Genomic DNA, 7,653 nt, shown 5'->3' with positions numbered 1-7,653 from the left:
AACTACAAAAATTAGCTGGGCATGGTGGCGTGTGCCTGTAATCCCAGCTACTCAGGAGGCTGAGGCAGGAGAATTGCTTGAACCCGGGAGGTGGAGGTTGCGGTGAGCCAAGATTGCGCCATTGCACTCCAGCCTGGGTAACAAGAGCGAAACTCCGTCTCCAAAAAAAAAAAAAAAAGAAGTTGGGGAGGGACAATAAAATTATAAACAAATAAACAAGATACTTCTGATTGTGGCGGATGCTGTGATGGAAATACCAGGGTAATGGGATAGAGTGCCTGGGCCAGTGGAGATTAGGATGGCCTCCCAGCACTTCGGAAGACCAAGGTAGACGGATCACGAAGTCAAGAGTTCAAGACTAGCCTGGCCAACATGGTGAAACCCCATCTCTACTAAAAATGCAAAAATTAGCCAAGTATGTTGGCTTGTAGACCCAGGTATTCGGGAGGCTGAGGCATGAGGATTGCTTGAATCTGGGTGGCAGAGGTTGCTGTGAGCCAAGATCTGCCACTGCATTCCAGCCTGGGTGACAGAGTGAGACTCCATCTCAAAAAAAAAAAAAAAATTTTGAAGCATAGGGGAATGCATTGTATGTTCTAAATTATTTCTCTACCATACCTTCACAGGTAACCTCTTCTGCAAGTGAGGCAAAAGCTTCTCAGCTTTCTTGGCCTGTGAAGAGCCTCTCTTTTCTTGGAGTGGTCCTCAACACAGGGATGATGAGGTTGCATGTGCTAGTACATGGCTTCCATTCCTAAGAGATAAAATAGCATGATGGGTCATATAACTAGATGGCCCAATGCTTTCCTGCCATGCCCAGTCCTTTTGAGACTTTCTTTTAGCATAGGCCATTATGCCCTGCATGTGACCCTGATTGAAACAGATGAGACTGGGCACAGTGGCTCACACCTGTAATCCCAGCACTTTGGGAGGCCGAGGCGGGCAGATCACAAGGTCAGGAGATTGAGACCAGCCTGGCTAACACGGTGAAACCCCGTCTCTCCTAAAATTACAAAAAATTAGCCAGGCGTGGTAGCATATACCTGTAGTCCTAGCTACTTGGAAGGCTGAGGCAGAAGAATTGCTTGAACCCGGGAAGTGAAGGTTGCAGTGAACTGAGGTCACACCATTGCATTCCAGCCTGGGCAACAGAGTAAGACTCCATCTCAAAAAAAAAAAAAAGAAAGAAACAGATAAGGATGTGCAGTCATAAGATAGTCATCTATATTCTGTGCTGTGGTTTAAGAGCTGTCTTGGCTCTGGAATAGTCTCTATTACATAGACTGTGACCAAACCAATTGGACCTTTTTACAAAATAAAATTTTTTTAAAATTTAAATTAAATTGTTTTCCCTCCAGAAGCAGGATCTCGCTCAGTCGTCCAGGCCGGAGTGCAGTGGCACTATTATAACTCACTGCAGCTTCAAACTTGTGGGACTCAGTAGCTAGGACTTTAGGCATGCCCCACCATACCTGGCTCATTTTTAAAAATTATTTTTCATAGAGATGAGGATCTTACCATGTTGTGCCCAGGCTGGTCTCCAACTCCTGGACTCAATAAGTTCCCTTGCCTCAGCCTCCCAGAGTGTTGGGATTACAGGCGTGAGCCACTGAACCTGGCCCAGACCTTTTATTGTTAGAAGTCTGGACTTTGCTCCTAGTTCAAAGGGAGATTCCCATTCCTGTAATTCCCAGTCTGTTTTAACAGGACAGATAAACTTGTATGTTCTTCTGATAACAGAATTTCAAAATATATGAAGCAAAAATGTGCAGAAGAGGAGACATAGACAAATTCACCACATATTTGAGGATTCTAACACCCTAAAAATTTTAAGGATATCAAAGATCTGAATAACACTATCAACCAGCTTTTGCTAATGGACATAAATAGAATACTGCCCTCAGTGACTATTAAAAAAAAAAATGTTCTTGGCCAGGCATGGTGGCTCATGCCTGTAATCCCAGTGCCTTGGGAGGCCAAGGCAGATGGATTGCTCAGGAGTTGGAGACCAATGTGGCCAATGTGGTGAAACCCCGTCTCTACTAAAAATACAAAAAAATTAACCAGGTGTGGTGGCGTGCACTTGTAATTCCATCTACTTGGGAGGCTGAGGCAGAGGAACTGCTTGAACAAGGGGGTTGGAAGTTGCCATGAGCCCAGATTGCACCACTGCACTTCAGCCTGGGCAACAGAGTGAGACTCCATCTCAAAAAAAAAAAAAAAAAAGTTCTTTTCAAGTGCACAAGGAATATTTGCCAAGAGAGACCAGATACTGAGTCCAAAAATAAATCTCTTAATATGAAATGATGGAAATATTATGTTATCTAACAATACTATAATTAGTAGTCAATAATAATGAGATAACTAGAAAATATAGAAATACTTGGGAATTAAATAGCACACTTCTTTATTATCTGTGTGTCAAAGATTAAATCACAAGCAGTGTTAGAAAACATTTGAAGTGAATGATAACAAAAACATTGAAATTAATGGAATACATCTAAAGCAGCTATGGGGAAAAATCTTCATATTAAAGGCTTACTGTAAAAAAGAAGACAGTTTTAAAATCAATCAATCATCTAAACCAGGAGTTGACAGACTTTTTCTGTGAAGGTCCAGGTAGCAAATATTTGAGGTTTATTAAGCCATATAAGTCTGTCACACATTCCCCCCAGCCCCAACCATTTAAAAATGTAAAAACCAGACTGGGCACAGTGGCTCACGCCTGTAATCCCAACACTTTGAGAGGCTAAGGTGGGTGGATCACTTGAGATCAGGAGTTTGAGACCAGCCTGACCAACATGGTGAAACCCCATCCTACTAAAAATACAAAAGTAGCCAGCATGGTGGTGTGTGCCTCTAGTCCCAGCTATTTGGGATTAGGGCTGCTTGAATCGGAAGTCAGAGATTGCAGTGAGCCAAGGTTACGCCACTGCACACCAGCCTGGGCGACAGAGCAAGGATTCATCTCAAAAAAAAAAAAAAAAAAAAAAAAAGTAAAAACGATTCTTAGCTGGGAAGCAATACATAAAGATCATGGGCATGATTTAGTCGTTTGACGAATCCTGATCTGTGCTTCCATCTTAAGATTCTAGAAAAAGAAGCATAAATCAAACAGAAGGAAAGAAGTAATGATAATAGTCAATTAAATAAAAAATGGGCCAGGCACAGTGGTGCATACCTTAGAGGCCAAGCTGGGTAGATCACTTGAGTTCAGGAATTTGAGACCAGCCTAGGCAACATGGTGAAACCTTATTTCTTCTTCTTTTTTTTTTTTATTATTTTTTTTTAATTTTTATTTTTTGAGACGGAGTTTCGCTCTTGTTACCCAGGCTGGAGTGCAATGGCGCAATCTCGGCTCACTGCAACCTCCGCCTCCCGGGGTCAGGCAATTCTCCTGCCCCAGCCTCCTGAGTCGCTGGGATTACAGGCACGCGCCACCATGCCCAGCTAATTTTTTGTATTTTTAGTAGAGACGGGGTTTCACCATGTTGACCAGGATGGTCTCGATCTCTTGACCTTGTGATCCACCTGCCTCGGCCTCCCACAGTGCTGGGATTACAGGCTTGAGCCACCGCGCCCGGCCTTGAAACCTTATTCCTTCTTCTTCTTTTTTTTGTTTTTGAGATGGAGTCTTCCTCTGTCACCCAGGCTGGAGTGCAGTGGTGCGATCTCGGCTCACTGCAGCCTCTGTCTCCCAGTTTCAAGCTATTCTGCCTCAGCCTCCTGAGTAGCTGGGATTACAGGTGGGCACCACCATGCCTGGCTAATTTTTGTATTTTTTTAGTAGAGACAGTTTCACCAGTGAAACCTTCTTTCTAAAAAACAAAAGCCGGGGATTGTGGTGCATGTCTATAGTCCCACATACTTTTAGAGCTAAAGCAGGAGGATTGCTTGAGCCTGAGAATTCAAAGATTCGGTGAGCCGTGTTGACGCCACTGTGGTGTGATCATAGCACGCTGCAGCTTCCAAGTCCTGGGCTCAAGGGAGTATGAGCTAGAACTACAGGCAGGCCCCACCACGCCTGGCTAATTTTTATCTTTATTTTGTTGAAATGGGGTCTTGATATGTTGTTCAGACTGGTCTCAAACCCATGGCCACAAGTGAGCCATCTTAACCTCTCAAAGTGCTGAGATTAAAGGTGAGAGCCAGCATGCCTGGTCCAAAAATGGTTCTTTGAAAAGGTCAATAAAATTGATCAATCTCTAGCTACTCAAGAATAAAAGGAGAGAAGATAATTTACCACTATGAGGAGTGAAGAGAGGACATTTCTACAGATCCTACAGACATTAAAGTAGTATTACATGTAACTTTATGCTAATACATTTGGCAGCTTAGAGGAAATAGACAAATTCCTTCAGAGACAAAAACAATCAAATATAACAGGTTACTTGGGAAGAAAGATAATCTGAATAGCCCTACATCTACTAAAGAAAGTGAATTTATAGTTAAAAAACCTTCCCACAAGGAAGCTTTATATCTAGATGGCTTTACTGGTGAATTTTGGCAAATATTTAAGGAAGAAATAGAAACAATTCTGTGCAAACTTTTCTTGAAAAATAAGAACAGAATCCAATTCATTTTATTAGGCTATTATTACCTCTAGGCAGACACTGAAAAGAAAACTCCAGATCAATATCCCTCATGAATATAGACAAAAATGCTTAACAAAATATTAGCAAAATATAATTTAGCGGCTGGGCGCAGTAGCTCACACCTGTAATCCCAGCACTTTGGGAGGCCTAGGCAGGTGGATCACGAGGTCCGGAGATCGAGACCATCCTGGCTACACCCAATCTCTATTAAAAATACAAAAAATTAGCCAGGTATGGTAGCATACACCTTAGTCCTAGCTACTCAGGAGGCTGAGGCAGGAGAATTGCTTAAACCTGGGAGGTGGATGTTACAATGAGCCGAGGTCACACACTCCAGCCTAAGCGACAGAGCAAGGCTCTGTGTCAAAAAAAAAAAAAAGATTATTAACTGTGGCATCTGTTTTTTTAAATTTAATTTTTAAAATTTTAATTTAGCAATATATGCAAATTATAAGACGTCATGATCAAGTGGGGTTTGAATCAAGAATGGAAAATGTTGTAATAAAAAATTAATTTACAGTCTATTTACAGACTAAAAAAAGAAAAGCCATATGATTCTCTCACTAGTTGCAGAAAAAGCATATGAAAGAATTAAACATCCTTTTATAATTTTTTTTTTTTTTGAAACGGAGTCTTGCTTTGCTGCCAGGTGCCAGGCTAGCATGCAGTGACACAGTGTTGGCTCACTGCAGCCTCTGCCTCTTGGGTTCAAGCAATTCTTCTGACTCAGACTCCTGAGTAGCTGGGACTACAGGCGCACGCCACCACACCCAGCTAATTTTTTTGTATTTTTTAGTAGAGATGGGGTTTCACCATGTTGGCCAGGTTGGTCCCGATCTGTTGACCTCGTGATCCACCTGCCTCGGCCTCCCAAAGTGCTGGGATTACAGGCATGAGCCACCACGCCCGGCCCTTTTAATTGTTTTTTTTAAAAAAAACTCATCAAATTGGGAAAGAGGTAAACATTCTCAACCTGGTAAAGAAAATCTGTGGAAAACCTATAGCTAACAGATAAGATGAGGAACAGGGCAAGGGTATCTGCTGTCACCGTTTTTAGTCAACATTTTACTGGAGATCCTAGCAAGTGTAGTAAGGGAAAAGAAATATAAGACATGCAGATTGGAAAGGAAGAAATACAGATGTTACAGACAACATTGATTGTATTTGTAGAAAATCTTAAGGAGTCTGTATCGAAAAGCTTTCAGAATTAATAAGTGGGTTTAGGCCAGGCGCGGTGATTCACGCCTGTAATTCCAGCACTTTGGGAGTCCGAGGTGGGCGGATCACTTGAGGTCAGGTGTTCAAGACTGACCTGGCCAACTTGGTGAAACCCTGTCTTTTTTTTTTTAAGTGGGTTTAGCTAGGTTGTAGAATACATGAACAATATACAAAAATCAGTTTTATTTATACATACTCATAAACAATTGGAAAATGGAAAAATGCCATTTATAACAACATAAAAAACAGGAAATACTTAAGGATAAATTTAACAAAATATGTATAAGACCTATACTAAGATAAATAAGATATAGTTATTTGGGAGACAATTCTCCATGGGTCATTTTTAATTTATTTTTATTTTTGTTTTTTCTTTTGCACCCAACATGGGGCATGAACCTTTTTTTCTTTCTTGAGAGGCAGGCTTTCACTGTGTTGCCCAGGCTGGAGTACAGTGGTGCACCACAGCCTTGAACTTCTGGCATCAAGAGATCCATCTCAACTTCCTGAATAGCCGGGACTACAGGTGCACCCGCTGCACTTGGCTTCTCCATGGGTCCTTGCATTTCTGTACCTTTTGACAGTGAGGTAGTGACAGCCCTTTGTTTTTAAATGATCTTTTCAAGGATGTCTCTATAGCAAACAGCCTAGGATGATGTAGTGTCTCCCTTTGTAGCAAAGGGCAGATTTTGCTTATTGTCTAGTATAATAAAGAGATTATCTCCCTCTGGGCAAAGAGCAGGTTTGCTTTAGCCTGCTGTGATGCAAACCTGCATATGTAGCATCTACCTGGACCCCGCCCCCCCCCCATGTCTTCCCTGTGGGACTTGGAGGATATGGAGAAACTGATAACACATGACGCTCATGTTCCTTGCTGTATTGTGAGTCAAAAGTCCTTTTGTTTCTGATGCAGGACTGCTGTGTCTTCTGCCAGTATCCATGGAACAGTACTAGGCTACTTTATTAGCTTTCAGAGAGTAGGAAGTAAGTCTCAGACCCCTCACAGTTCTTGATAGTTTCAGCCATGGGGATGGGGTGCTGACAGAGGCACGACATTCTCAAAGAGGAAGAATGAGGGCCTCTTGGGCTAGGTTAGGAGATAGGAACATTCTCTCTGGCATCTGGTAGTGAATGGTCTCACCCATGTGGTGGTCAAGGGCAGTGGGGATGGGGAGAATAAAAGTCCTCTAATTATCTACCCATTAATGAATAATTTAGAGGCTTAGGTGAGATGTAGGATTGAAACATGCCGCCTGAATGGTGCTTTGGTTGTTGTACACTCTCAACTTCATGGCCCTGCTCTGCTGAAAGGCAGTGTGACTAAAGCTGCTGAGTTAAGGAGCCCTCAAAGCAGAACATAGAGTGTCCACAATGAGAATATAGAGCTTTAGGTGGATGGAAAACCTTAGAAGTTTGGTTGAGCTGCAAGGGTTAATGCTTGAAAGTGAAAGTAAATGCAAGTTTTGTTTATTGCTGTAGAGCCACAGTCTCCCTCTGTGGCCTGACCTCTCCCTCCACCTACTCTTTAATTTCAGGTGCTTTAAAGAGAAAGATTGGTTGGGTTGATGTCTGTGTGTCCTTAAGGAGGACCAAAGGCCATACCCATATGTGTCTAAATATTCTGGAAGAACTTCAAGGAGAGGAAGGAGTCAAAGTTTTATAGTTCTGTTGGATATAGGAACTAAGTCATCATTCAGTGCGGGTGGAATATCCAGATTCAACTCTTGGGGTTTGGGGAAGAAAGCCAGTGTGATATTGTGAGTGGAGCCCTGTGTTGTATATTGTTGTTGTGACTGTCATTGTTGATGTATATTTGATGTTGATTTTTTTTTTTTTTTTT

The 7,653-nt window shown here is 42.1% G+C and overlaps 1 protein-coding gene across 7 annotated transcripts in view; it reads left to right on the top strand.

Moving 5' to 3' along the window:
* LIN54 (lin-54 DREAM MuvB core complex component) overlaps positions 1 to 7,653 on the top strand; it is an 89,009-nt gene that overhangs the window by 14,399 nt on the left and 66,957 nt on the right. The gene's annotated exons all lie outside the window — the stretch shown is intronic.

The sequence above is a fragment of the Cebus imitator genome, unplaced genomic scaffold (assembly GCF_001604975.1).
Source record: "Cebus imitator isolate Cc_AM_T3 unplaced genomic scaffold, Cebus_imitator-1.0 Scaffold64, whole genome shotgun sequence".
Lineage (NCBI taxonomy): Eukaryota > Metazoa > Chordata > Mammalia > Primates > Cebidae > Cebus > Cebus imitator.
Note: the sequence above shows the minus strand (reverse complement) of the source record. Positions and strands in the feature narration are given on the sequence as shown.